The sequence below is a fragment of the Oryzias latipes genome, chromosome 3, assembly GCF_053564925.1.
Source record: "Oryzias latipes strain Hd-rR chromosome 3, Olatipes_Hd-rR_3.1".
In the NCBI taxonomy this organism is placed as follows: Eukaryota; Metazoa; Chordata; class Actinopteri; order Beloniformes; family Adrianichthyidae; genus Oryzias; species Oryzias latipes.
The window spans coordinates 1930765-1955988 of NC_136239.1; the positions used below are offsets into that span (position 1 = coordinate 1930765).

Here is a 25224-nt window from a genome sequence, read left to right on the forward strand (position 1 = left end):
GGGTTTCTTTTCTTTTCTTTTCTTTTCTTTTCTTTTCTTTTCTTTTCTTTTCTTTTCTTTTCTTTTCTTTTCTTTTTCTTTTTTTTTTTTTTCTCTGACATGACCGTCCGGGCTTCTTCCAAACTCTTGAGCGAGCTTCAGAGCAGTAAGCACCGAGGTGCAATGCACAAGCCTGCACCCTCTAGAAACGCTGCAGTCTGGGTGACGAGGCCGCGCAGGTGTGTGTGTGCGCATCCAAGGCCTCTTTGACGCACCTGCCGTGGTGAAAGGTCACCGTTTTGGCTGCAGGTGGGTGTGTCCGCTCAGCAGGTGCACCAATCAGCGCCACAGAGTGAGTGGGTGAAGGGGGTGCTGGGAGCAGGCTGGAGTGTGGCGCACGCAGCGCTTAAAGGGCTCTGCTCCACACAACCCTTCGCTTACGGCCATACCACCCTGAACACGCCCGATCTCGTCCGATCTCGGAAGCTAAGCAGGGTCGGGCCTGGTTAGTACTTGGATGGGAGACCGCCTGGGAATACCAGGTGCTGTAAGTTTTCCCGCTTTTGCTGGCATCCACCAAAGAGAAGGAAAATCACTCTCACACACACACACGGGTTTGGGTACTTTGGTTTCCTTGTCGTGCAAATGTGTCTTCCTCTTTTTTCTCTCTGACACGACCCTTCTGTGACACATACGGCCACCAGAGAGCGCACTTGCCAGGAAATCAAACACACAGCTTTTCTTTTCTTTTCTTTTCTCTTCTTTTCTTTTTCTTTTTTTTTTTTTTTTTCTCTGACATGACCGTCCGGGCTTCTTCCAAACTCTTGAGCGAGCTTCAGAGCAGTCAGCACCGAGGTGCAAATGCACAAGCCTGCACCCTCTAGAAACGCTGCAGTCTGGGTGACGAGGCCGCGCAGGTGTGTGTGTGCGCATCCAAGGCCTCTTTGACGCACCTGCTGGGGTGAAAGGTCACCGTTTTGGCTGCAGGTGGGTGTGTCCGCTCAGCAGGTGCACCAATCAGCGCCACAGAGTGAGTGGGTGAAGGGGGTGCTGGGAGCAGGCTGGAGTGTGGCGCACGCAGCGCTTAAAGGGCTCTGCTCCACACAACCCTTCGCTTACGGCCATACCACCCTGAACACGCCCGATCTCGTCCGATCTCGGAAGCTAAGCAGGGTCGGGCCTGGTTAGTACTTGGATGGGAGACCGCCTGGGAATACCAGGTGCTGTAAGTTTTCCCGCTTTTGCTGGCATCCACCAAAGAGAAGGAAAATCACTCTCACACACACACACGGGTTTGGGTACTTTGGTTTCCTTGTCGTGCAAATGTGTCTTCCTCTTTTTTCTCTCTGACACGACCCTTCTGTGACACATACGGCCACCAGAGAGCGCACTTGCCAGGAAATCCAACACACAGCTTTGGGTTTCTTTTCTTTTCTTTTCTTTTCTTTTCTTTTCTTTTCTTTTCTTTTCTTTTCTTTTCTTTTCTTTTCTTTTCTTTTTCTTTTTTTTTTTTTTCTCTGACATGACCGTCCGGGCTTCTTCCAAACTCTTGAGCGAGCTTCAGAGCAGTAAGCACCGAGGTGCAATGCACAAGCCTGCACCCTCTAGAAACGCTGCAGTCTGGGTGACGAGGCCGCGCAGGTGTGTGTGTGCGCATCCAAGGCCTCTTTGACGCACCTGCCGTGGTGAAAGGTCACCGTTTTGGCTGCAGGTGGGTGTGTCCGCTCAGCAGGTGCACCAATCAGCGCCACAGAGTGAGTGGGTGAAGGGGGTGCTGGGAGCAGGCTGGAGTGTGGCGCACGCAGCGCTTAAAGGGCTCTGCTCCACACAACCCTTCGCTTACGGCCATACCACCCTGAACACGCCCGATCTCGTCCGATCTCGGAAGCTAAGCAGGGTCGGGCCTGGTTAGTACTTGGATGGGAGACCGCCTGGGAATACCAGGTGCTGTAAGTTTTCCCGCTTTTGCTGGCATCCACCAAAGAGAAGGAAAATCACTCTCACACACACACACGGGTTTGGGTACTTTGGTTTCCTTGTCGTGCAAATGTGTCTTCCTCTTTTTTCTCTCTGACACGACCCTTCTGTGACACATACGGCCACCAGAGAGCGCACTTGCCAGGAAATCCAACACACAGCTTTGGGTTTCTTTTCTTTTCTTTTCTTTTCTTTTCTTTTCTTTTCTTTTCTTTTCTTTTCTTTTCTTTTCTTTTCTTTTTCTTTTTTTTTTTTTTCTCTGACATGACCGTCCGGGCTTCTTCCAAACTCTTGAGCGAGCTTCAGAGCAGTAAGCACCGAGGTGCAATGCACAAGCCTGCACCCTCTAGAAACGCTGCAGTCTGGGTGACGAGGCCGCGCAGGTGTGTGTGTGCGCATCCAAGGCCTCTTTGACGCACCTGCCGTGGTGAAAGGTCACCGTTTTGGCTGCAGGTGGGTGTGTCCGCTCAGCAGGTGCACCAATCAGCGCCACAGAGTGAGTGGGTGAAGGGGGTGCTGGGAGCAGGCTGGAGTGTGGCGCACGCAGCGCTTAAAGGGCTCTGCTCCACACAACCCTTCGCTTACGGCCATACCACCCTGAACACGCCCGATCTCGTCCGATCTCGGAAGCTAAGCAGGGTCGGGCCTGGTTAGTACTTGGATGGGAGACCGCCTGGGAATACCAGGTGCTGTAAGTTTTCCCGCTTTTGCTGGCATCCACCAAAGAGAAGGAAAATCACTCTCACACACACACACGGGTTTGGGTACTTTGGTTTCCTTGTCGTGCAAATGTGTCTTCCTCTTTTTTCTCTCTGACACGACCCTTCTGTGACACATACGGCCACCAGAGAGCGCACTTGCCAGGAAATCCAACACACAGCTTTGGGTTTCTTTTCTTTTCTTTTCTTTTCTTTTCTTTTCTTTTCTTTTCTTTTCTTTTCTTTTCTTTTCTTTTTCTTTTTTTTTTTTTTCTCTGACATGACCGTCCGGGCTTCTTCCAAACTCTTGAGCGAGCTTCAGAGCAGTAAGCACCGAGGTGCAATGCACAAGCCTGCACCCTCTAGAAACGCTGCAGTCTGGGTGACGAGGCCGCGCAGGTGTGTGTGTGCGCATCCAAGGCCTCTTTGACGCACCTGCCGTGGTGAAAGGTCACCGTTTTGGCTGCAGGTGGGTGTGTCCGCTCAGCAGGTGCACCAATCAGCGCCACAGAGTGAGTGGGTGAAGGGGGTGCTGGGAGCAGGCTGGAGTGTGGCGCACGCAGCGCTTAAAGGGCTCTGCTCCACACAACCCTTCGCTTACGGCCATACCACCCTGAACACGCCCGATCTCGTCCGATCTCGGAAGCTAAGCAGGGTCGGGCCTGGTTAGTACTTGGATGGGAGACCGCCTGGGAATACCAGGTGCTGTAAGTTTTCCCGCTTTTGCTGGCATCCACCAAAGAGAAGGAAAATCACTCTCACACACACACACGGGTTTGGGTACTTTGGTTTCCTTGTCGTGCAAATGTGTCTTCCTCTTTTTTCTCTCTGACACGACCCTTCTGTGACACATACGGCCACCAGAGAGCGCACTTGCCAGGAAATCAAACACACAGCTTTTCTTTTCTTTTCTTTTCTCTTCTTTTCTTTTTCTTTTTTTTTTTTTTTTTCTCTGACATGACCGTCCGGGCTTCTTCCAAACTCTTGAGCGAGCTTCAGAGCAGTCAGCACCGAGGTGCAAATGCACAAGCCTGCACCCTCTAGAAACGCTGCAGTCTGGGTGACGAGGCCGCGCAGGTGTGTGTGTGCGCATCCAAGGCCTCTTTGACGCACCTGCTGGGGTGAAAGGTCACCGTTTTGGCTGCAGGTGGGTGTGTCCGCTCAGCAGGTGCACCAATCAGCGCCACAGAGTGAGTGGGTGAAGGGGGTGCTGGGAGCAGGCTGGAGTGTGGCGCACGCAGCGCTTAAAGGGCTCTGCTCCACACAACCCTTCGCTTACGGCCATACCACCCTGAACACGCCCGATCTCGTCCGATCTCGGAAGCTAAGCAGGGTCGGGCCTGGTTAGTACTTGGATGGGAGACCGCCTGGGAATACCAGGTGCTGTAAGTTTTCCCGCTTTTGCTGGCATCCACCAAAGAGAAGGAAAATCACTCTCACACACACACACGGGTTTGGGTACTTTGGTTTCCTTGTCGTGCAAATGTGTCTTCCTCTTTTTTCTCTCTGACACGACCCTTCTGTGACACATACGGCCACCAGAGAGCGCACTTGCCAGGAAATCCAACACACAGCTTTGGGTTTCTTTTCTTTTCTTTTCTTTTCTTTTCTTTTCTTTTCTTTTCTTTTCTTTTTCTTTTTTTTTTTTTTCTCTGACATGACCGTCCGGGCTTCTTCCAAACTCTTGAGCGAGCTTCAGAGCAGTAAGCACCGAGGTGCAATGCACAAGCCTGCACCCTCTAGAAACGCTGCAGTCTGGGTGACGAGGCCGCGCAGGTGTGTGTGTGCGCATCCAAGGCCTCTTTGACGCACCTGCCGTGGTGAAAGGTCACCGTTTTGGCTGCAGGTGGGTGTGTCCGCTCAGCAGGTGCACCAATCAGCGCCACAGAGTGAGTGGGTGAAGGGGGTGCTGGGAGCAGGCTGGAGTGTGGCGCACGCAGCGCTTAAAGGGCTCTGCTCCACACAACCCTTCGCTTACGGCCATACCACCCTGAACACGCCCGATCTCGTCCGATCTCGGAAGCTAAGCAGGGTCGGGCCTGGTTAGTACTTGGATGGGAGACCGCCTGGGAATACCAGGTGCTGTAAGTTTTCCCGCTTTTGCTGGCATCCACCAAAGAGAAGGAAAATCACTCTCACACACACACACGGGTTTGGGTACTTTGGTTTCCTTGTCGTGCAAATGTGTCTTCCTCTTTTTTCTCTCTGACACGACCCTTCTGTGACACATACGGCCACCAGAGAGCGCACTTGCCAGGAAATCAAACACACAGCTTTTCTTTTCTTTTCTTTTCTCTTCTTTTCTTTTTCTTTTTTTTTTTTTTTTTCTCTGACATGACCGTCCGGGCTTCTTCCAAACTCTTGAGCGAGCTTCAGAGCAGTCAGCACCGAGGTGCAAATGCACAAGCCTGCACCCTCTAGAAACGCTGCAGTCTGGGTGACGAGGCCGCGCAGGTGTGTGTGTGCGCATCCAAGGCCTCTTTGACGCACCTGCTGGGGTGAAAGGTCACCGTTTTGGCTGCAGGTGGGTGTGTCCGCTCAGCAGGTGCACCAATCAGCGCCACAGAGTGAGTGGGTGAAGGGGGTGCTGGGAGCAGGCTGGAGTGTGGCGCACGCAGCGCTTAAAGGGCTCTGCTCCACACAACCCTTCGCTTACGGCCATACCACCCTGAACACGCCCGATCTCGTCCGATCTCGGAAGCTAAGCAGGGTCGGGCCTGGTTAGTACTTGGATGGGAGACCGCCTGGGAATACCAGGTGCTGTAAGTTTTCCCGCTTTTGCTGGCATCCACCAAAGAGAAGGAAAATCACTCTCACACACACACACGGGTTTGGGTACTTTGGTTTCCTTGTCGTGCAAATGTGTCTTCCTCTTTTTTCTCTCTGACACGACCCTTCTGTGACACATACGGCCACCAGAGAGCGCACTTGCCAGGAAATCCAACACACAGCTTTGGGTTTCTTTTCTTTTCTTTTCTTTTCTTTTCTTTTCTTTTCTTTTCTTTTCTTTTCTTTTCTTTTCTTTTCTTTTTCTTTTTTTTTTTTTTCTCTGACATGACCGTCCGGGCTTCTTCCAAACTCTTGAGCGAGCTTCAGAGCAGTAAGCACCGAGGTGCAATGCACAAGCCTGCACCCTCTAGAAACGCTGCAGTCTGGGTGACGAGGCCGCGCAGGTGTGTGTGTGCGCATCCAAGGCCTCTTTGACGCACCTGCCGTGGTGAAAGGTCACCGTTTTGGCTGCAGGTGGGTGTGTCCGCTCAGCAGGTGCACCAATCAGCGCCACAGAGTGAGTGGGTGAAGGGGGTGCTGGGAGCAGGCTGGAGTGTGGCGCACGCAGCGCTTAAAGGGCTCTGCTCCACACAACCCTTCGCTTACGGCCATACCACCCTGAACACGCCCGATCTCGTCCGATCTCGGAAGCTAAGCAGGGTCGGGCCTGGTTAGTACTTGGATGGGAGACCGCCTGGGAATACCAGGTGCTGTAAGTTTTCCCGCTTTTGCTGGCATCCACCAAAGAGAAGGAAAATCACTCTCACACACACACACGGGTTTGGGTACTTTGGTTTCCTTGTCGTGCAAATGTGTCTTCCTCTTTTTTCTCTCTGACACGACCCTTCTGTGACACATACGGCCACCAGAGAGCGCACTTGCCAGGAAATCAAACACACAGCTTTTCTTTTCTTTTCTTTTCTCTTCTTTTCTTTTTCTTTTTTTTTTTTTTTTTCTCTGACATGACCGTCCGGGCTTCTTCCAAACTCTTGAGCGAGCTTCAGAGCAGTCAGCACCGAGGTGCAAATGCACAAGCCTGCACCCTCTAGAAACGCTGCAGTCTGGGTGACGAGGCCGCGCAGGTGTGTGTGTGCGCATCCAAGGCCTCTTTGACGCACCTGCTGGGGTGAAAGGTCACCGTTTTGGCTGCAGGTGGGTGTGTCCGCTCAGCAGGTGCACCAATCAGCGCCACAGAGTGAGTGGGTGAAGGGGGTGCTGGGAGCAGGCTGGAGTGTGGCGCACGCAGCGCTTAAAGGGCTCTGCTCCACACAACCCTTCGCTTACGGCCATACCACCCTGAACACGCCCGATCTCGTCCGATCTCGGAAGCTAAGCAGGGTCGGGCCTGGTTAGTACTTGGATGGGAGACCGCCTGGGAATACCAGGTGCTGTAAGTTTTCCCGCTTTTGCTGGCATCCACCAAAGAGAAGGAAAATCACTCTCACACACACACACGGGTTTGGGTACTTTGGTTTCCTTGTCGTGCAAATGTGTCTTCCTCTTTTTTCTCTCTGACACGACCCTTCTGTGACACATACGGCCACCAGAGAGCGCACTTGCCAGGAAATCCAACACACAGCTTTGGGTTTCTTTTCTTTTCTTTTCTTTTCTTTTCTTTTCTTTTCTTTTCTTTTCTTTTCTTTTCTTTTCTTTTCTTTTCTTTTTCTTTTTTTTTTTTTTCTCTGACATGACCGTCCGGGCTTCTTCCAAACTCTTGAGCGAGCTTCAGAGCAGTAAGCACCGAGGTGCAATGCACAAGCCTGCACCCTCTAGAAACGCTGCAGTCTGGGTGACGAGGCCGCGCAGGTGTGTGTGTGCGCATCCAAGGCCTCTTTGACGCACCTGCCGTGGTGAAAGGTCACCGTTTTGGCTGCAGGTGGGTGTGTCCGCTCAGCAGGTGCACCAATCAGCGCCACAGAGTGAGTGGGTGAAGGGGGTGCTGGGAGCAGGCTGGAGTGTGGCGCACGCAGCGCTTAAAGGGCTCTGCTCCACACAACCCTTCGCTTACGGCCATACCACCCTGAACACGCCCGATCTCGTCCGATCTCGGAAGCTAAGCAGGGTCGGGCCTGGTTAGTACTTGGATGGGAGACCGCCTGGGAATACCAGGTGCTGTAAGTTTTCCCGCTTTTGCTGGCATCCACCAAAGAGAAGGAAAATCACTCTCACACACACACACGGGTTTGGGTACTTTGGTTTCCTTGTCGTGCAAATGTGTCTTCCTCTTTTTTCTCTCTGACACGACCCTTCTGTGACACATACGGCCACCAGAGAGCGCACTTGCCAGGAAATCCAACACACAGCTTTGGGTTTCTTTTCTTTTCTTTTCTTTTCTTTTCTTTTCTTTTCTTTTCTTTTCTTTTCTTTTCTTTTCTTTTTCTTTTTTTTTTTTTTCTCTGACATGACCGTCCGGGCTTCTTCCAAACTCTTGAGCGAGCTTCAGAGCAGTAAGCACCGAGGTGCAATGCACAAGCCTGCACCCTCTAGAAACGCTGCAGTCTGGGTGACGAGGCCGCGCAGGTGTGTGTGTGCGCATCCAAGGCCTCTTTGACGCACCTGCCGTGGTGAAAGGTCACCGTTTTGGCTGCAGGTGGGTGTGTCCGCTCAGCAGGTGCACCAATCAGCGCCACAGAGTGAGTGGGTGAAGGGGGTGCTGGGAGCAGGCTGGAGTGTGGCGCACGCAGCGCTTAAAGGGCTCTGCTCCACACAACCCTTCGCTTACGGCCATACCACCCTGAACACGCCCGATCTCGTCCGATCTCGGAAGCTAAGCAGGGTCGGGCCTGGTTAGTACTTGGATGGGAGACCGCCTGGGAATACCAGGTGCTGTAAGTTTTCCCGCTTTTGCTGGCATCCACCAAAGAGAAGGAAAATCACTCTCACACACACACACGGGTTTGGGTACTTTGGTTTCCTTGTCGTGCAAATGTGTCTTCCTCTTTTTTCTCTCTGACACGACCCTTCTGTGACACATACGGCCACCAGAGAGCGCACTTGCCAGGAAATCCAACACACAGCTTTGGGTTTCTTTTCTTTTCTTTTCTTTTCTTTTCTTTTCTTTTCTTTTCTTTTCTTTTCTTTTCTTTTCTTTTCTTTTTCTTTTTTTTTTTTTTCTCTGACATGACCGTCCGGGCTTCTTCCAAACTCTTGAGCGAGCTTCAGAGCAGTAAGCACCGAGGTGCAATGCACAAGCCTGCACCCTCTAGAAACGCTGCAGTCTGGGTGACGAGGCCGCGCAGGTGTGTGTGTGCGCATCCAAGGCCTCTTTGACGCACCTGCCGTGGTGAAAGGTCACCGTTTTGGCTGCAGGTGGGTGTGTCCGCTCAGCAGGTGCACCAATCAGCGCCACAGAGTGAGTGGGTGAAGGGGGTGCTGGGAGCAGGCTGGAGTGTGGCGCACGCAGCGCTTAAAGGGCTCTGCTCCACACAACCCTTCGCTTACGGCCATACCACCCTGAACACGCCCGATCTCGTCCGATCTCGGAAGCTAAGCAGGGTCGGGCCTGGTTAGTACTTGGATGGGAGACCGCCTGGGAATACCAGGTGCTGTAAGTTTTCCCGCTTTTGCTGGCATCCACCAAAGAGAAGGAAAATCACTCTCACACACACACACGGGTTTGGGTACTTTGGTTTCCTTGTCGTGCAAATGTGTCTTCCTCTTTTTTCTCTCTGACACGACCCTTCTGTGACACATACGGCCACCAGAGAGCGCACTTGCCAGGAAATCAAACACACAGCTTTTCTTTTCTTTTCTTTTCTCTTCTTTTCTTTTTCTTTTTTTTTTTTTTTTCTCTGACATGACCGTCCGGGCTTCTTCCAAACTCTTGAGCGAGCTTCAGAGCAGTCAGCACCGAGGTGCAAATGCACAAGCCTGCACCCTCTAGAAACGCTGCAGTCTGGGTGACGAGGCCGCGCAGGTGTGTGTGTGCGCATCCAAGGCCTCTTTGACGCACCTGCTGGGGTGAAAGGTCACCGTTTTGGCTGCAGGTGGGTGTGTCCGCTCAGCAGGTGCACCAATCAGCGCCACAGAGTGAGTGGGTGAAGGGGGTGCTGGGAGCAGGCTGGAGTGTGGCGCACGCAGCGCTTAAAGGGCTCTGCTCCACACAACCCTTCGCTTACGGCCATACCACCCTGAACACGCCCGATCTCGTCCGATCTCGGAAGCTAAGCAGGGTCGGGCCTGGTTAGTACTTGGATGGGAGACCGCCTGGGAATACCAGGTGCTGTAAGTTTTCCCGCTTTTGCTGGCATCCACCAAAGAGAAGGAAAATCACTCTCACACACACACACGGGTTTGGGTACTTTGGTTTCCTTGTCGTGCAAATGTGTCTTCCTCTTTTTTCTCTCTGACACGACCCTTCTGTGACACATACGGCCACCAGAGAGCGCACTTGCCAGGAAATCCAACACACAGCTTTGGGTTTCTTTTCTTTTCTTTTCTTTTCTTTTCTTTTCTTTTCTTTTCTTTTCTTTTCTTTTCTTTTCTTTTTCTTTTTTTTTTTTTTCTCTGACATGACCGTCCGGGCTTCTTCCAAACTCTTGAGCGAGCTTCAGAGCAGTAAGCACCGAGGTGCAATGCACAAGCCTGCACCCTCTAGAAACGCTGCAGTCTGGGTGACGAGGCCGCGCAGGTGTGTGTGTGCGCATCCAAGGCCTCTTTGACGCACCTGCCGTGGTGAAAGGTCACCGTTTTGGCTGCAGGTGGGTGTGTCCGCTCAGCAGGTGCACCAATCAGCGCCACAGAGTGAGTGGGTGAAGGGGGTGCTGGGAGCAGGCTGGAGTGTGGCGCACGCAGCGCTTAAAGGGCTCTGCTCCACACAACCCTTCGCTTACGGCCATACCACCCTGAACACGCCCGATCTCGTCCGATCTCGGAAGCTAAGCAGGGTCGGGCCTGGTTAGTACTTGGATGGGAGACCGCCTGGGAATACCAGGTGCTGTAAGTTTTCCCGCTTTTGCTGGCATCCACCAAAGAGAAGGAAAATCACTCTCACACACACACACGGGTTTGGGTACTTTGGTTTCCTTGTCGTGCAAATGTGTCTTCCTCTTTTTTCTCTCTGACACGACCCTTCTGTGACACATACGGCCACCAGAGAGCGCACTTGCCAGGAAATCCAACACACAGCTTTGGGTTTCTTTTCTTTTCTTTTCTTTTCTTTTCTTTTCTTTTCTTTTCTTTTCTTTTCTTTTCTTTTCTTTTTCTTTTTTTTTTTTTTCTCTGACATGACCGTCCGGGCTTCTTCCAAACTCTTGAGCGAGCTTCAGAGCAGTAAGCACCGAGGTGCAATGCACAAGCCTGCACCCTCTAGAAACGCTGCAGTCTGGGTGACGAGGCCGCGCAGGTGTGTGTGTGCGCATCCAAGGCCTCTTTGACGCACCTGCCGTGGTGAAAGGTCACCGTTTTGGCTGCAGGTGGGTGTGTCCGCTCAGCAGGTGCACCAATCAGCGCCACAGAGTGAGTGGGTGAAGGGGGTGCTGGGAGCAGGCTGGAGTGTGGCGCACGCAGCGCTTAAAGGGCTCTGCTCCACACAACCCTTCGCTTACGGCCATACCACCCTGAACACGCCCGATCTCGTCCGATCTCGGAAGCTAAGCAGGGTCGGGCCTGGTTAGTACTTGGATGGGAGACCGCCTGGGAATACCAGGTGCTGTAAGTTTTCCCGCTTTTGCTGGCATCCACCAAAGAGAAGGAAAATCACTCTCACACACACACACGGGTTTGGGTACTTTGGTTTCCTTGTCGTGCAAATGTGTCTTCCTCTTTTTTCTCTCTGACACGACCCTTCTGTGACACATACGGCCACCAGAGAGCGCACTTGCCAGGAAATCAAACACACAGCTTTTCTTTTCTTTTCTTTTCTCTTCTTTTCTTTTTCTTTTTTTTTTTTTTTTTCTCTGACATGACCGTCCGGGCTTCTTCCAAACTCTTGAGCGAGCTTCAGAGCAGTCAGCACCGAGGTGCAAATGCACAAGCCTGCACCCTCTAGAAACGCTGCAGTCTGGGTGACGAGGCCGCGCAGGTGTGTGTGTGCGCATCCAAGGCCTCTTTGACGCACCTGCTGGGGTGAAAGGTCACCGTTTTGGCTGCAGGTGGGTGTGTCCGCTCAGCAGGTGCACCAATCAGCGCCACAGAGTGAGTGGGTGAAGGGGGTGCTGGGAGCAGGCTGGAGTGTGGCGCACGCAGCGCTTAAAGGGCTCTGCTCCACACAACCCTTCGCTTACGGCCATACCACCCTGAACACGCCCGATCTCGTCCGATCTCGGAAGCTAAGCAGGGTCGGGCCTGGTTAGTACTTGGATGGGAGACCGCCTGGGAATACCAGGTGCTGTAAGTTTTCCCGCTTTTGCTGGCATCCACCAAAGAGAAGGAAAATCACTCTCACACACACACACGGGTTTGGGTACTTTGGTTTCCTTGTCGTGCAAATGTGTCTTCCTCTTTTTTCTCTCTGACACGACCCTTCTGTGACACATACGGCCACCAGAGAGCGCACTTGCCAGGAAATCCAACACACAGCTTTGGGTTTCTTTTCTTTTCTTTTCTTTTCTTTTCTTTTCTTTTCTTTTCTTTTCTTTTCTTTTCTTTTCTTTTCTTTTCTTTTTCTTTTTTTTTTTTTTCTCTGACATGACCGTCCGGGCTTCTTCCAAACTCTTGAGCGAGCTTCAGAGCAGTAAGCACCGAGGTGCAATGCACAAGCCTGCACCCTCTAGAAACGCTGCAGTCTGGGTGACGAGGCCGCGCAGGTGTGTGTGTGCGCATCCAAGGCCTCTTTGACGCACCTGCCGTGGTGAAAGGTCACCGTTTTGGCTGCAGGTGGGTGTGTCCGCTCAGCAGGTGCACCAATCAGCGCCACAGAGTGAGTGGGTGAAGGGGGTGCTGGGAGCAGGCTGGAGTGTGGCGCACGCAGCGCTTAAAGGGCTCTGCTCCACACAACCCTTCGCTTACGGCCATACCACCCTGAACACGCCCGATCTCGTCCGATCTCGGAAGCTAAGCAGGGTCGGGCCTGGTTAGTACTTGGATGGGAGACCGCCTGGGAATACCAGGTGCTGTAAGTTTTCCCGCTTTTGCTGGCATCCACCAAAGAGAAGGAAAATCACTCTCACACACACACACGGGTTTGGGTACTTTGGTTTCCTTGTCGTGCAAATGTGTCTTCCTCTTTTTTCTCTCTGACACGACCCTTCTGTGACACATACGGCCACCAGAGAGCGCACTTGCCAGGAAATCCAACACACAGCTTTGGGTTTCTTTTCTTTTCTTTTCTTTTCTTTTCTTTTCTTTTCTTTTCTTTTCTTTTCTTTTCTTTTCTTTTCTTTTCTTTTTCTTTTTTTTTTTTTTCTCTGACATGACCGTCCGGGCTTCTTCCAAACTCTTGAGCGAGCTTCAGAGCAGTAAGCACCGAGGTGCAATGCACAAGCCTGCACCCTCTAGAAACGCTGCAGTCTGGGTGACGAGGCCGCGCAGGTGTGTGTGTGCGCATCCAAGGCCTCTTTGACGCACCTGCCGTGGTGAAAGGTCACCGTTTTGGCTGCAGGTGGGTGTGTCCGCTCAGCAGGTGCACCAATCAGCGCCACAGAGTGAGTGGGTGAAGGGGGTGCTGGGAGCAGGCTGGAGTGTGGCGCACGCAGCGCTTAAAGGGCTCTGCTCCACACAACCCTTCGCTTACGGCCATACCACCCTGAACACGCCCGATCTCGTCCGATCTCGGAAGCTAAGCAGGGTCGGGCCTGGTTAGTACTTGGATGGGAGACCGCCTGGGAATACCAGGTGCTGTAAGTTTTCCCGCTTTTGCTGGCATCCACCAAAGAGAAGGAAAATCACTCTCACACACACACACGGGTTTGGGTACTTTGGTTTCCTTGTCGTGCAAATGTGTCTTCCTCTTTTTTCTCTCTGACACGACCCTTCTGTGACACATACGGCCACCAGAGAGCGCACTTGCCAGGAAATCAAACACACAGCTTTTCTTTTCTTTTCTTTTCTCTTCTTTTCTTTTTCTTTTTTTTTTTTTTTTTCTCTGACATGACCGTCCGGGCTTCTTCCAAACTCTTGAGCGAGCTTCAGAGCAGTCAGCACCGAGGTGCAAATGCACAAGCCTGCACCCTCTAGAAACGCTGCAGTCTGGGTGACGAGGCCGCGCAGGTGTGTGTGTGCGCATCCAAGGCCTCTTTGACGCACCTGCTGGGGTGAAAGGTCACCGTTTTGGCTGCAGGTGGGTGTGTCCGCTCAGCAGGTGCACCAATCAGCGCCACAGAGTGAGTGGGTGAAGGGGGTGCTGGGAGCAGGCTGGAGTGTGGCGCACGCAGCGCTTAAAGGGCTCTGCTCCACACAACCCTTCGCTTACGGCCATACCACCCTGAACACGCCCGATCTCGTCCGATCTCGGAAGCTAAGCAGGGTCGGGCCTGGTTAGTACTTGGATGGGAGACCGCCTGGGAATACCAGGTGCTGTAAGTTTTCCCGCTTTTGCTGGCATCCACCAAAGAGAAGGAAAATCACTCTCACACACACACACGGGTTTGGGTACTTTGGTTTCCTTGTCGTGCAAATGTGTCTTCCTCTTTTTTCTCTCTGACACGACCCTTCTGTGACACATACGGCCACCAGAGAGCGCACTTGCCAGGAAATCCAACACACAGCTTTGGGTTTCTTTTCTTTTCTTTTCTTTTCTTTTCTTTTCTTTTCTTTTCTTTTCTTTTCTTTTCTTTTCTTTTTCTTTTTTTTTTTTTTCTCTGACATGACCGTCCGGGCTTCTTCCAAACTCTTGAGCGAGCTTCAGAGCAGTAAGCACCGAGGTGCAATGCACAAGCCTGCACCCTCTAGAAACGCTGCAGTCTGGGTGACGAGGCCGCGCAGGTGTGTGTGTGCGCATCCAAGGCCTCTTTGACGCACCTGCCGTGGTGAAAGGTCACCGTTTTGGCTGCAGGTGGGTGTGTCCGCTCAGCAGGTGCACCAATCAGCGCCACAGAGTGAGTGGGTGAAGGGGGTGCTGGGAGCAGGCTGGAGTGTGGCGCACGCAGCGCTTAAAGGGCTCTGCTCCACACAACCCTTCGCTTACGGCCATACCACCCTGAACACGCCCGATCTCGTCCGATCTCGGAAGCTAAGCAGGGTCGGGCCTGGTTAGTACTTGGATGGGAGACCGCCTGGGAATACCAGGTGCTGTAAGTTTTCCCGCTTTTGCTGGCATCCACCAAAGAGAAGGAAAATCACTCTCACACACACACACGGGTTTGGGTACTTTGGTTTCCTTGTCGTGCAAATGTGTCTTCCTCTTTTTTCTCTCTGACACGACCCTTCTGTGACACATACGGCCACCAGAGAGCGCACTTGCCAGGAAATCAAACACACAGCTTTTCTTTTCTTTTCTTTTCTCTTCTTTTCTTTTTCTTTTTTTTTTTTTTTTTCTCTGACATGACCGTCCGGGCTTCTTCCAAACTCTTGAGCGAGCTTCAGAGCAGTCAGCACCGAGGTGCAAATGCACAAGCCTGCACCCTCTAGAAACGCTGCAGTCTGGGTGACGAGGCCGCGCAGGTGTGTGTGTGCGCATCCAAGGCCTCTTTGACGCACCTGCTGGGGTGAAAGGTCACCGTTTTGGCTGCAGGTGGGTGTGTCCGCTCAGCAGGTGCACCAATCAGCGCCACAGAGTGAGTGGGTGAAGGGGGTGCTGGGAGCAGGCTGGAGTGTGGCGCACGCAGCGCTTAAAGGGCTCTGCTCCACACAACCCTTCGCTTACGGCCATACCACCCTGAACACGCCCGATCTCGTCCGATCTCGGAAGCTAAGCAGGGTCGGGCCTGGTTAGTACTTGGATGGGAGACCGCCTGGGAATACCAGGTGCTGTAAGTTTTCCCGCTTTTGCTGGCATCCACCAAAGAGAAGGAAAATCACTCTCACACACACACACGGGTTTGGGTACTTTGGTTTCCTTGTCGTGCAAATGTGTCTTCCTCTTTTTTCTCTCTGACACGACCCTTCTGTGACACATACGGCCACCAGAGAGCGCACTTGCCAGGAAATCCAACACACAGCTTTGGGTTTCTTTTCTTTTCTTTTCTTTTCTTTTCTTTTCTTTTCTTTTCTTTTCTTTTCTTTTCTTTTCTTTTCTTTTCTTTTTCTTTTTTTTTTTTTTCTCTGACATGACCGTCCGGGCTTCTTCCAAACTCTTGAGCGAGCTTCAGAGCAGTAAGCACCGAGGTGCAATGCACAAGCCTGCACCCTCTAGAAACGCTGCAGTCTGGGTGACGAGGCCGCGCAGGTGTGTGTGTGCGCATCCAAGGCCTCTTTGACGCACCTGCCGTGGTGAAAGGTCACCGTTTTGGCTGCAGGTGGGTGTGTCCGCTCAGCAGGTGCACCAATCAGCGCCACAGAGTGAGTGGGTGAAGGGGGTGCTGGGAGCAGGCTGGAGTGTGGCGCACGCAGCGCTTAAAGGGCTCTGCTCCACACAACCCTTCGCTTACGGCCATACCACCCTGAACACGCCCGATCTCGTCCGATCTCGGAAGCTAAGCAGGGTCGGGCCTGGTTAGTACTTGGATGGGAGACCGCCTGGGAATACCAGGTGCTGTAAGTTTTCCCGCTTTTGCTGGCATCCACCAAAGAGAAGGAAAATCACTCTCACACACACACACGGGTTTGGGTACTTTGGTTTCCTTGTCGTGCAAATGTGTCTTCCTCTTTTTTCTCTCTGACACGACCCTTCTGTGACACATACGGCCACCAGAGAGCGCACTTGCCAGGAAATCAAACACACAGCTTTTCTTTTCTTTTCTTTTCTCTTCTTTTCTTTTTCTTTTTTTTTTTTTTTTTCTCTGACATGACCGTCCGGGCTTCTTCCAAACTCTTGAGCGAGCTTCAGAGCAGTCAGCACCGAGGTGCAAATGCACAAGCCTGCACCCTCTAGAAACGCTGCAGTCTGGGTGACGAGGCCGCGCAGGTGTGTGTGTGCGCATCCAAGGCCTCTTTGACGCACCTGCTGGGGTGAAAGGTCACCGTTTTGGCTGCAGGTGGGTGTGTCCGCTCAGCAGGTGCACCAATCAGCGCCACAGAGTGAGTGGGTGAAGGGGGTGCTGGGAGCAGGCTGGAGTGTGGCGCACGCAGCGCTTAAAGGGCTCTGCTCCACACAACCCTTCGCTTACGGCCATACCACCCTGAACACGCCCGATCTCGTCCGATCTCGGAAGCTAAGCAGGGTCGGGCCTGGTTAGTACTTGGATGGGAGACCGCCTGGGAATACCAGGTGCTGTAAGTTTTCCCGCTTTTGCTGGCATCCACCAAAGAGAAGGAAAATCACTCTCACACACACACACGGGTTTGGGTACTTTGGTTTCCTTGTCGTGCAAATGTGTCTTCCTCTTTTTTCTCTCTGACACGACCCTTCTGTGACACATACGGCCACCAGAGAGCGCACTTGCCAGGAAATCCAACACACAGCTTTGGGTTTCTTTTCTTTTCTTTTCTTTTCTTTTCTTTTCTTTTCTTTTCTTTTCTTTTCTTTTCTTTTCTTTTCTTTTCTTTTTCTTTTTTTTTTTTTTCTCTGACATGACCGTCCGGGCTTCTTCCAAACTCTTGAGCGAGCTTCAGAGCAGTAAGCACCGAGGTGCAATGCACAAGCCTGCACCCTCTAGAAACGCTGCAGTCTGGGTGACGAGGCCGCGCAGGTGTGTGTGTGCGCATCCAAGGCCTCTTTGACGCACCTGCCGTGGTGAAAGGTCACCGTTTTGGCTGCAGGTGGGTGTGTCCGCTCAGCAGGTGCACCAATCAGCGCCACAGAGTGAGTGGGTGAAGGGGGTGCTGGGAGCAGGCTGGAGTGTGGCGCACGCAGCGCTTAAAGGGCTCTGCTCCACACAACCCTTCGCTTACGGCCATACCACCCTGAACACGCCCGATCTCGTCCGATCTCGGAAGCTAAGCAGGGTCGGGCCTGGTTAGTACTTGGATGGGAGACCGCCTGGGAATACCAGGTGCTGTAAGTTTTCCCGCTTTTGCTGGCATCCACCAAAGAGAAGGAAAATCACTCTCACACACACACACGGGTTTGGGTACTTTGGTTTCCTTGTCGTGCAAATGTGTCTTCCTCTTTTTTCTCTCTGACACGACCCTTCTGTGACACATACGGCCACCAGAGAGCGCACTTGCCAGGAAATCCAACACACAGCTTTGGGTTTCTTTTCTTTTCTTTTCTTTTCTTTTCTTTTCTTTTCTTTTCTTTTCTTTTCTTTTCTTTTCTTTTCTTTTCTTTTTCTTTTTTTTTTTTTTCTCTGACATGACCGTCCGGGCTTCTTCCAAACTCTTGAGCGAGCTTCAGAGCAGTAAGCACCGAGGTGCAATGCACAAGCCTGCACCCTCTAGAAACGCTGCAGTCTGGGTGACGAGGCCGCGCAGGTGTGTGTGTGCGCATCCAAGGCCTCTTTGACGCACCTGCCGTGGTGAAAGGTCACCGTTTTGGCTGCAGGTGGGTGTGTCCGCTCAGCAGGTGCACCAATCAGCGCCACAGAGTGAGTGGGTGAAGGGGGTGCTGGGAGCAGGCTGGAGTGTGGCGCACGCAGCGCTTAAAGGGCTCTGCTCCACACAACCCTTCGCTTACGGCCATACCACCCTGAACACGCCCGATCTCGTCCGATCTCGGAAGCTAAGCAGGGTCGGGCCTGGTTAGTACTTGGATGGGAGACCGCCTGGGAATACCAGGTGCTGTAAGTTTTCCCGCTTTTGCTGGCATCCACCAAAGAGAAGGAAAATCACTCTCACACACACACACGGGTTTGGGTACTTTGGTTTCCTTGTCGTGCAAATGTGTCTTCCTCTTTTTTCTCTCTGACACGACCCTTCTGTGACACATACGGCCACCAGAGAGCGCACTTGCCAGGAAATCCAACACACAGCTTTGGGTTTCTTTTCTTTTCTTTTCTTTTCTTTTCTTTTCTTTTCTTTTCTTTTCTTTTCTTTTCTTTTCTTTTTCTTTTTTTTTTTTTTCTCTGACATGACCGTCCGGGCTTCTTCCAAACTCTTGAGCGAGCTTCAGAGCAGTAAGCACCGAGGTGCAATGCACAAGCCTGCACCCTCTAGAAACGCTGCAGTCTGGGTGACGAGGCCGCGCAGGTGTGTGTGTGCGCATCCAAGGCCTCTTTGACGCACCTGCCGTGGTGAAAGGTCACCGTTTTGGCTGCAGGTGGGTGTGTCCGCTCAGCAGGTGCACCAATCAGCGCCACAGAGTGAGTGGGTGAAGGGGGTGCTGGGAGCAGGCTGGAGTGTGGCGCACGCAGCGCTTAAAGGGCTCTGCTCCACACAACCCTTCGCTTACGGCCATACCACCCTGAACACGCCCGATCTCGTCCGATCTCGGAAGCTAAGCAGGGTCGGGCCTGGTTAGTACTTGGATGGGAGACCGCCTGGGAATACCAGGTGCTGTAAGTTTTCCCGCTTTTGCTGGCATCCACCAAAGAGAAGGAAAATCACTCTCACACACACACACGGGTTTGGGTACTTTGGTTTCCTTGTCGTGCAAATGTGTCTTCCTCTTTTTTCTCTCTGACACGACCCTTCTGTGACACATACGGCCACCAGAGAGCGCACTTGCCAGGAAATCAAACACACAGCTTTTCTTTTCTTTTCTTTTCTCTTCTTTTCTTTTTCTTTTTTTTTTTTTTTTTCTCTGACATGACCGTCCGGGCTTCTTCCAAACTCTTGAGCGAGCTTCAGAGCAGTCAGCACCGAGGTGCAAATGCACAAGCCTGCACCCTCTAGAAACGCTGCAGTCTGGGTGACGAGGCCGCGCAGGTGTGTGTGTGCGCATCCAAGGCCTCTTTGACGCACCTGCTGGGGTGAAAGGTCACCGTTTTGGCTGCAGGTGGGTGTGTCCGCTCAGCAGGTGCACCAATCAGCGCCACAGAGTGAGTGGGTGAAGGGGGTGCTGGGAGCAGGCTGGAGTGTGGCGCACGCAGCGCTTAAAGGGCTCTGCTCCACACAACCCTTCGCTTACGGCCATACCACCCTGAACACGCCCGATCTCGTCCGATCTCGGAAGCTAAGCAGGGTCGGGCCTGGTTAGTACTTGGATGGGAGACCGCCTGGGAATACCAGGTGCTGTAAGTTTTCCCGCTTTTGCTGGCATCCACCAAAGAGAAGGAAAATCACTCTCACACACACACACGGGTTTGGGTACTTTGGTTTCCTTGTCGTGCAAATGTGTCTTCCTCTTTTTTCTCTCTGACACGACCCTTCTGTGACACATACGGCCACCAGAGAGCGCACTTGCCAGGAAATCCAACACACAGCTTTGGGTTTCTTTTCTTTTCTTTTCTTTTCTTTTCTTTTCTTTTCTTTTCTTTTCTTTTCTTTTTCTTTTTTTTTTTTTTCTCTGACATGACCGTCCGGGCTTCTTCCAAACTCTTGAGCGAGCTTCAGAGCAGTAAGCACCGAGGTGCAATGCACAAGCCTGCACCCTCTAGAAACGCTGCAGTCTGGGTGACGAGGCCGCGCAGGTGTGTGTGTGCGCATCCAAGGCCTCTTTGACGCACCTGCCGTGGTGAAAGGTCACCGTTTTGGCTGCAGGTGGGTGTGTCCGCTCAGCAGGTGCACCAATCAGCGCCACAGAGTGAGTGGGTGAAGGGGGTGCTGGGAGCAGGCTGGAGTGTGGCGCACGCAGCGCTTAAAGGGCTCTGCTCCACACAACCCTTCGCTTACGGCCATACCACCCTGAACACGCCCGATCTCGTCCGATCTCGGAAGCTAAGCAGGGTCGGGCCTGGTTAGTACTTGGATGGGAGACCGCCTGGGAATACCAGGTGCTGTAAGTTTTCCCGCTTTTGCTGGCATCCACCAAAGAGAAGGAAAATCACTCTCACACACACACACGGGTTTGGGTACTTTGGTTTCCTTGTCGTGCAAATGTGTCTTCCTCTTTTTTCTCTCTGACACGACCCTTCTGTGACACATACGGCCACCAGAGAGCGCACTTGCCAGGAAATCAAACACACAGCTTTTCTTTTCTTTTCTTTTCTCTTCTTTTCTTTTTCTTTTTTTTTTTTTTTTTCTCTGACATGACCGTCCGGGCTTCTTCCAAACTCTTGAGCGAGCTTCAGAGCAGTCAGCACCGAGGTGCAAATGCACAAGCCTGCACCCTCTAGAAACGCTGCAGTCTGGGTGACGAGGCCGCGCAGGTGTGTGTGTGCGCATCCAAGGCCTCTTTGACGCACCTGCTGGGGTGAAAGGTCACCGTTTTGGCTGCAGGTGGGTGTGTCCGCTCAGCAGGTGCACCAATCAGCGCCACAGAGTGAGTGGGTGAAGGGGGTGCTGGGAGCAGGCTGGAGTGTGGCGCACGCAGCGCTTAAAGGGCTCTGCTCCACACAACCCTTCGCTTACGGCCATACCACCCTGAACACGCCCGATCTCGTCCGATCTCGGAAGCTAAGCAGGGTCGGGCCTGGTTAGTACTTGGATGGGAGACCGCCTGGGAATACCAGGTGCTGTAAGTTTTCCCGCTTTTGCTGGCATCCACCAAAGAGAAGGAAAATCACTCTCACACACACACACGGGTTTGGGTACTTTGGTTTCCTTGTCGTGCAAATGTGTCTTCCTCTTTTTTCTCTCTGACACGACCCTTCTGTGACACATACGGCCACCAGAGAGCGCACTTGCCAGGAAATCCAACACACAGCTTTGGGTTTCTTTTCTTTTCTTTTCTTTTCTTTTCTTTTCTTTTCTTTTCTTTTCTTTTCTTTTTCTTTTTTTTTTTTTTCTCTGACATGACCGTCCGGGCTTCTTCCAAACTCTTGAGCGAGCTTCAGAGCAGTAAGCACCGAGGTGCAATGCACAAGCCTGCACCCTCTAGAAACGCTGCAGTCTGGGTGACGAGGCCGCGCAGGTGTGTGTGTGCGCATCCAAGGCCTCTTTGACGCACCTGCCGTGGTGAAAGGTCACCGTTTTGGCTGCAGGTGGGTGTGTCCGCTCAGCAGGTGCACCAATCAGCGCCACAGAGTGAGTGGGTGAAGGGGGTGCTGGGAGCAGGCTGGAGTGTGGCGCACGCAGCGCTTAAAGGGCTCTGCTCCACACAACCCTTCGCTTACGGCCATACCACCCTGAACACGCCCGATCTCGTCCGATCTCGGAAGCTAAGCAGGGTCGGGCCTGGTTAGTACTTGGATGGGAGACCGCCTGGGAATACCAGGTGCTGTAAGTTTTCCCGCTTTTGCTGGCATCCACCAAAGAGAAGGAAAATCACTCTCACACACACACACGGGTTTGGGTACTTTGGTTTCCTTGTCGTGCAAATGTGTCTTCCTCTTTTTTCTCTCTGACACGACCCTTCTGTGACACATACGGCCACCAGAGAGCGCACTTGCCAGGAAATCAAACACACAGCTTTTCTTTTCTTTTCTTTTCTCTTCTTTTCTTTTTCTTTTTTTTTTTTTTTTTCTCTGACATGACCGTCCGGGCTTCTTCCAAACTCTTGAGCGAGCTTCAGAGCAGTCAGCACCGAGGTGCAAATGCACAAGCCTGCACCCTCTAGAAACGCTGCAGTCTGGGTGACGAGGCCGCGCAGGTGTGTGTGTGCGCATCCAAGGCCTCTTTGACGCACCTGCTGGGGTGAAAGGTCACCGTTTTGGCTGCAGGTGGGTGTGTCCGCTCAGCAGGTGCACCAATCAGCGCCACAGAGTGAGTGGGTGAAGGGGGTGCTGGGAGCAGGCTGGAGTGTGGCGCACGCAGCGCTTAAAGGGCTCTGCTCCACACAACCCTTCGCTTACGGCCATACCACCCTGAACACGCCCGATCTCGTCCGATCTCGGAAGCTAAGCAGGGTCGGGCCTGGTTAGTACTTGGATGGGAGACCGCCTGGGAATACCAGGTGCTGTAAGTTTTCCCGCTTTTGCTGGCATCCACCAAAGAGAAGGAAAATCACTCTCACACACACACACGGGTTTGGGTACTTTGGTTTCCTTGTCGTGCAAATGTGTCTTCCTCTTTTTTCTCTCTGACACGACCCTTCTGTGACACATACGGCCACCAGAGAGCGCACTTGCCAGGAAATCAAACACACAGCTTTTCTTTTCTTTTCTTTTCTCTTCTTTTCTTTTTCTTTTTTTTTTTTTTTTTCTCTGACATGACCGTCCGGGCTTCTTCCAAACTCTTGAGCGAGCTTCAGAGCAGTAAGCACCGAGGTGCAATGCACAAGCCTGCACCCTCTAGAAACGCTGCAGTCTGGGTGACGAGGCCGCGCAGGTGTGTGTGTGCGCATCCAAGGCCTCTTTGACGCACCTGCCGTGGTGAAAGGTCACCGTTTTGGCTGCAGGTGGGTGTGTCCGCTCAGCAGGTGCACCAATCAGCGCCACAGAGTGAGTGGGTGAAGGGGGTGCTGGGAGCAGGCTGGAGTGTGGCGCACGCAGCGCTTAAAGGGCTCTGCTCCACACAACCCTTCGCTTACGGCCATACCACCCTGAACACGCCCGATCTCGTCCGATCTCGGAAGCTAAGCAGGGTCGGGCCTGGTTAGTACTTGGATGGGAGACCGCCTGGGAATACCAGGTGCTGTAAGTTTTCCCGCTTTTGCTGGCATCCACCAAAGAGAAGGAAAATCACTCTCACACACACACACGGGTTTGGGTACTTTGGTTTCCTTGTCGTGCAAATGTGTCTTCCTCTTTTTTCTCTCTGACACGACCCTTCTGTGACACATACGGCCACCAGAGAGCGCACTTGCCAGGAAATCCAACACACAGCTTTGGGTTTCTTTTCTTTTCTTTTCTTTTCTTTTCTTTTCTTTTCTTTTCTTTTCTTTTCTTTTCTTTTCTTTTCTTTTCTTTTTCTTTTTTTTTTTTTTCTCTGACATGACCGTCCGGGCTTCTTCCAAACTCTTGAGCGAGCTTCAGAGCAGTAAGCACCGAGGTGCAATGCACAAGCCTGCACCCTCTAGAAACGCTGCAGTCTGGGTGACGAGGCCGCGCAGGTGTGTGTGTGCGCATCCAAGGCCTCTTTGACGCACCTGCCGTGGTGAAAGGTCACCGTTTTGGCTGCAGGTGGGTGTGTCCGCTCAGCAGGTGCACCAATCAGCGCCACAGAGTGAGTGGGTGAAGGGGGTGCTGGGAGCAGGCTGGAGTGTGGCGCACGCAGCGCTTAAAGGGCTCTGCTCCACACAACCCTTCGCTTACGGCCATACCACCCTGAACACGCCCGATCTCGTCCGATCTCGGAAGCTAAGCAGGGTCGGGCCTGGTTAGTACTTGGATGGGAGACCGCCTGGGAATACCAGGTGCTGTAAGTTTTCCCGCTTTTGCTGGCATCCACCAAAGAGAAGGAAAATCACTCTCACACACACACACGGGTTTGGGTACTTTGGTTTCCTTGTCGTGCAAATGTGTCTTCCTCTTTTTTCTCTCTGACACGACCCTTCTGTGACACATACGGCCACCAGAGAGCGCACTTGCCAGGAAATCCAACACACAGCTTTGGGTTTCTTTTCTTTTCTTTTCTTTTCTTTTCTTTTCTTTTCTTTTCTTTTCTTTTCTTTTCTTTTCTTTTTCTTTTTTTTTTTTTTCTCTGACATGACCGTCCGGGCTTCTTCCAAACTCTTGAGCGAGCTTCAGAGCAGTAAGCACCGAGGTGCAATGCACAAGCCTGCACCCTCTAGAAACGCTGCAGTCTGGGTGACGAGGCCGCGCAGGTGTGTGTGTGCGCATCCAAGGCCTCTTTGACGCACCTGCCGTGGTGAAAGGTCACCGTTTTGGCTGCAGGTGGGTGTGTCCGCTCAGCAGGTGCACCAATCAGCGCCACAGAGTGAGTGGGTGAAGGGGGTGCTGGGAGCAGGCTGGAGTGTGGCGCACGCAGCGCTTAAAGGGCTCTGCTCCACACAACCCTTCGCTTACGGCCATACCACCCTGAACACGCCCGATCTCGTCCGATCTCGGAAGCTAAGCAGGGTCGGGCCTGGTTAGTACTTGGATGGGAGACCGCCTGGGAATACCAGGTGCTGTAAGTTTTCCCGCTTTTGCTGGCATCCACCAAAGAGAAGGAAAATCACTCTCACACACACACACGGGTTTGGGTACTTTGGTTTCCTTGTCGTGCAAATGTGTCTTCCTCTTTTTTCTCTCTGACACGACCCTTCTGTGACACATACGGCCACCAGAGAGCGCACTTGCCAGGAAATCAAACACACAGCTTTTCTTTTCTTTTCTTTTCTCTTCTTTTCTTTTTCTTTTTTTTTTTTTTTTTCTCTGACATGACCGTCCGGGCTTCTTCCAAACTCTTGAGCGAGCTTCAGAGCAGTAAGCACCGAGGTGCAATGCACAAGCCTGCACCCTCTAGAAACGCTGCAGTCTGGGTGACGAGGCCGCGCAGGTGTGTGTGTGCGCATCCAAGGCCTCTTTGACGCACCTGCCGTGGTGAAAGGTCACCGTTTTGGCTGCAGGTGGGTGTGTCCGCTCAGCAGGTGCACCAATCAGCGCCACAGAGTGAGTGGGTGAAGGGGGTGCTGGGAGCAGGCTGGAGTGTGGCGCACGCAGCGCTTAAAGGGCTCTGCTCCACACAACCCTTCGCTTACGGCCATACCACCCTGAACACGCCCGATCTCGTCCGATCTCGGAAGCTAAGCAGGGTCGGGCCTGGTTAGTACTTGGATGGGAGACCGCCTGGGAATACCAGGTGCTGTAAGTTTTCCCGCTTTTGCTGGCATCCACCAAAGAGAAGGAAAATCACTCTCACACACACACACGGGTTTGGGTACTTTGGTTTCCTTGTCGTGCAAATGTGTCTTCCTCTTTTTTCTCTCTGACACGACCCTTCTGTGACACATACGGCCACC

At 52.6% G+C, this 25224-nt stretch overlaps 1 protein-coding gene and 36 non-coding genes across 37 annotated transcripts in view; all 37 read left to right on the plus strand.

Annotated features, from left to right (window-relative positions):
- LOC144990914 (uncharacterized) overlaps positions 1 to 25224 on the plus strand; it is a 236496-nt gene that overhangs the window by 111472 nt on the left and 99800 nt on the right. The gene's annotated exons all lie outside the window — the stretch shown is intronic.
- LOC144991361 (5S ribosomal RNA) lies at positions 415 to 533 on the plus strand. The gene has a single exon (XR_013655344.1). It is a non-coding gene; the product is annotated as a 5S ribosomal RNA (ribosomal RNA).
- Positions 1093 to 1211, plus strand: LOC144991362 (5S ribosomal RNA). Its single transcript, XR_013655345.1, has one exon. It is a non-coding gene; the product is annotated as a 5S ribosomal RNA (ribosomal RNA).
- Positions 1817 to 1935, plus strand: LOC144991363 (5S ribosomal RNA). The gene has a single exon (XR_013655346.1). It is a non-coding gene; the product is annotated as a 5S ribosomal RNA (ribosomal RNA).
- On the plus strand, positions 2536 to 2654 carry LOC144991364 (5S ribosomal RNA). The gene has a single exon (XR_013655347.1). It is a non-coding gene; the product is annotated as a 5S ribosomal RNA (ribosomal RNA).
- Positions 3250 to 3368, plus strand: LOC144991365 (5S ribosomal RNA). The gene has a single exon (XR_013655348.1). It is a non-coding gene; the product is annotated as a 5S ribosomal RNA (ribosomal RNA).
- On the plus strand, positions 3928 to 4046 carry LOC144991366 (5S ribosomal RNA). The gene has a single exon (XR_013655349.1). It is a non-coding gene; the product is annotated as a 5S ribosomal RNA (ribosomal RNA).
- On the plus strand, positions 4627 to 4745 carry LOC144991367 (5S ribosomal RNA). Its single transcript, XR_013655350.1, has one exon. It is a non-coding gene; the product is annotated as a 5S ribosomal RNA (ribosomal RNA).
- On the plus strand, positions 5305 to 5423 carry LOC144991368 (5S ribosomal RNA). Its single transcript, XR_013655351.1, has one exon. It is a non-coding gene; the product is annotated as a 5S ribosomal RNA (ribosomal RNA).
- LOC144991370 (5S ribosomal RNA) lies at positions 6024 to 6142 on the plus strand. The gene has a single exon (XR_013655353.1). It is a non-coding gene; the product is annotated as a 5S ribosomal RNA (ribosomal RNA).
- Positions 6702 to 6820, plus strand: LOC144991371 (5S ribosomal RNA). Its single transcript, XR_013655354.1, has one exon. It is a non-coding gene; the product is annotated as a 5S ribosomal RNA (ribosomal RNA).
- LOC144991372 (5S ribosomal RNA) lies at positions 7426 to 7544 on the plus strand. The gene has a single exon (XR_013655355.1). It is a non-coding gene; the product is annotated as a 5S ribosomal RNA (ribosomal RNA).
- Positions 8140 to 8258, plus strand: LOC144991373 (5S ribosomal RNA). Its single transcript, XR_013655356.1, has one exon. It is a non-coding gene; the product is annotated as a 5S ribosomal RNA (ribosomal RNA).
- On the plus strand, positions 8859 to 8977 carry LOC144991374 (5S ribosomal RNA). The gene has a single exon (XR_013655357.1). It is a non-coding gene; the product is annotated as a 5S ribosomal RNA (ribosomal RNA).
- LOC144991375 (5S ribosomal RNA) lies at positions 9536 to 9654 on the plus strand. The gene has a single exon (XR_013655358.1). It is a non-coding gene; the product is annotated as a 5S ribosomal RNA (ribosomal RNA).
- On the plus strand, positions 10250 to 10368 carry LOC144991376 (5S ribosomal RNA). Its single transcript, XR_013655359.1, has one exon. It is a non-coding gene; the product is annotated as a 5S ribosomal RNA (ribosomal RNA).
- LOC144991377 (5S ribosomal RNA) lies at positions 10964 to 11082 on the plus strand. Its single transcript, XR_013655360.1, has one exon. It is a non-coding gene; the product is annotated as a 5S ribosomal RNA (ribosomal RNA).
- LOC144991378 (5S ribosomal RNA) lies at positions 11642 to 11760 on the plus strand. The gene has a single exon (XR_013655361.1). It is a non-coding gene; the product is annotated as a 5S ribosomal RNA (ribosomal RNA).
- LOC144991379 (5S ribosomal RNA) lies at positions 12366 to 12484 on the plus strand. The gene has a single exon (XR_013655362.1). It is a non-coding gene; the product is annotated as a 5S ribosomal RNA (ribosomal RNA).
- LOC144991381 (5S ribosomal RNA) lies at positions 13090 to 13208 on the plus strand. The gene has a single exon (XR_013655364.1). It is a non-coding gene; the product is annotated as a 5S ribosomal RNA (ribosomal RNA).
- On the plus strand, positions 13768 to 13886 carry LOC144991382 (5S ribosomal RNA). The gene has a single exon (XR_013655365.1). It is a non-coding gene; the product is annotated as a 5S ribosomal RNA (ribosomal RNA).
- Positions 14482 to 14600, plus strand: LOC144991383 (5S ribosomal RNA). Its single transcript, XR_013655366.1, has one exon. It is a non-coding gene; the product is annotated as a 5S ribosomal RNA (ribosomal RNA).
- On the plus strand, positions 15160 to 15278 carry LOC111947255 (5S ribosomal RNA). Its single transcript, XR_002873075.1, has one exon. It is a non-coding gene; the product is annotated as a 5S ribosomal RNA (ribosomal RNA).
- LOC111947256 (5S ribosomal RNA) lies at positions 15884 to 16002 on the plus strand. The gene has a single exon (XR_002873076.1). It is a non-coding gene; the product is annotated as a 5S ribosomal RNA (ribosomal RNA).
- Positions 16562 to 16680, plus strand: LOC111947257 (5S ribosomal RNA). Its single transcript, XR_002873077.1, has one exon. It is a non-coding gene; the product is annotated as a 5S ribosomal RNA (ribosomal RNA).
- LOC111947259 (5S ribosomal RNA) lies at positions 17286 to 17404 on the plus strand. The gene has a single exon (XR_002873079.1). It is a non-coding gene; the product is annotated as a 5S ribosomal RNA (ribosomal RNA).
- Positions 18010 to 18128, plus strand: LOC111947260 (5S ribosomal RNA). Its single transcript, XR_002873080.1, has one exon. It is a non-coding gene; the product is annotated as a 5S ribosomal RNA (ribosomal RNA).
- On the plus strand, positions 18724 to 18842 carry LOC111947261 (5S ribosomal RNA). The gene has a single exon (XR_002873081.1). It is a non-coding gene; the product is annotated as a 5S ribosomal RNA (ribosomal RNA).
- LOC111947262 (5S ribosomal RNA) lies at positions 19402 to 19520 on the plus strand. Its single transcript, XR_002873082.1, has one exon. It is a non-coding gene; the product is annotated as a 5S ribosomal RNA (ribosomal RNA).
- LOC111947263 (5S ribosomal RNA) lies at positions 20106 to 20224 on the plus strand. The gene has a single exon (XR_002873083.1). It is a non-coding gene; the product is annotated as a 5S ribosomal RNA (ribosomal RNA).
- LOC111947264 (5S ribosomal RNA) lies at positions 20784 to 20902 on the plus strand. Its single transcript, XR_002873084.1, has one exon. It is a non-coding gene; the product is annotated as a 5S ribosomal RNA (ribosomal RNA).
- LOC111947265 (5S ribosomal RNA) lies at positions 21488 to 21606 on the plus strand. The gene has a single exon (XR_002873085.1). It is a non-coding gene; the product is annotated as a 5S ribosomal RNA (ribosomal RNA).
- On the plus strand, positions 22166 to 22284 carry LOC111947266 (5S ribosomal RNA). The gene has a single exon (XR_002873086.1). It is a non-coding gene; the product is annotated as a 5S ribosomal RNA (ribosomal RNA).
- On the plus strand, positions 22843 to 22961 carry LOC111947267 (5S ribosomal RNA). The gene has a single exon (XR_002873087.1). It is a non-coding gene; the product is annotated as a 5S ribosomal RNA (ribosomal RNA).
- On the plus strand, positions 23567 to 23685 carry LOC111947268 (5S ribosomal RNA). Its single transcript, XR_002873088.1, has one exon. It is a non-coding gene; the product is annotated as a 5S ribosomal RNA (ribosomal RNA).
- LOC111947270 (5S ribosomal RNA) lies at positions 24281 to 24399 on the plus strand. Its single transcript, XR_002873090.1, has one exon. It is a non-coding gene; the product is annotated as a 5S ribosomal RNA (ribosomal RNA).
- On the plus strand, positions 24958 to 25076 carry LOC111947271 (5S ribosomal RNA). The gene has a single exon (XR_002873091.1). It is a non-coding gene; the product is annotated as a 5S ribosomal RNA (ribosomal RNA).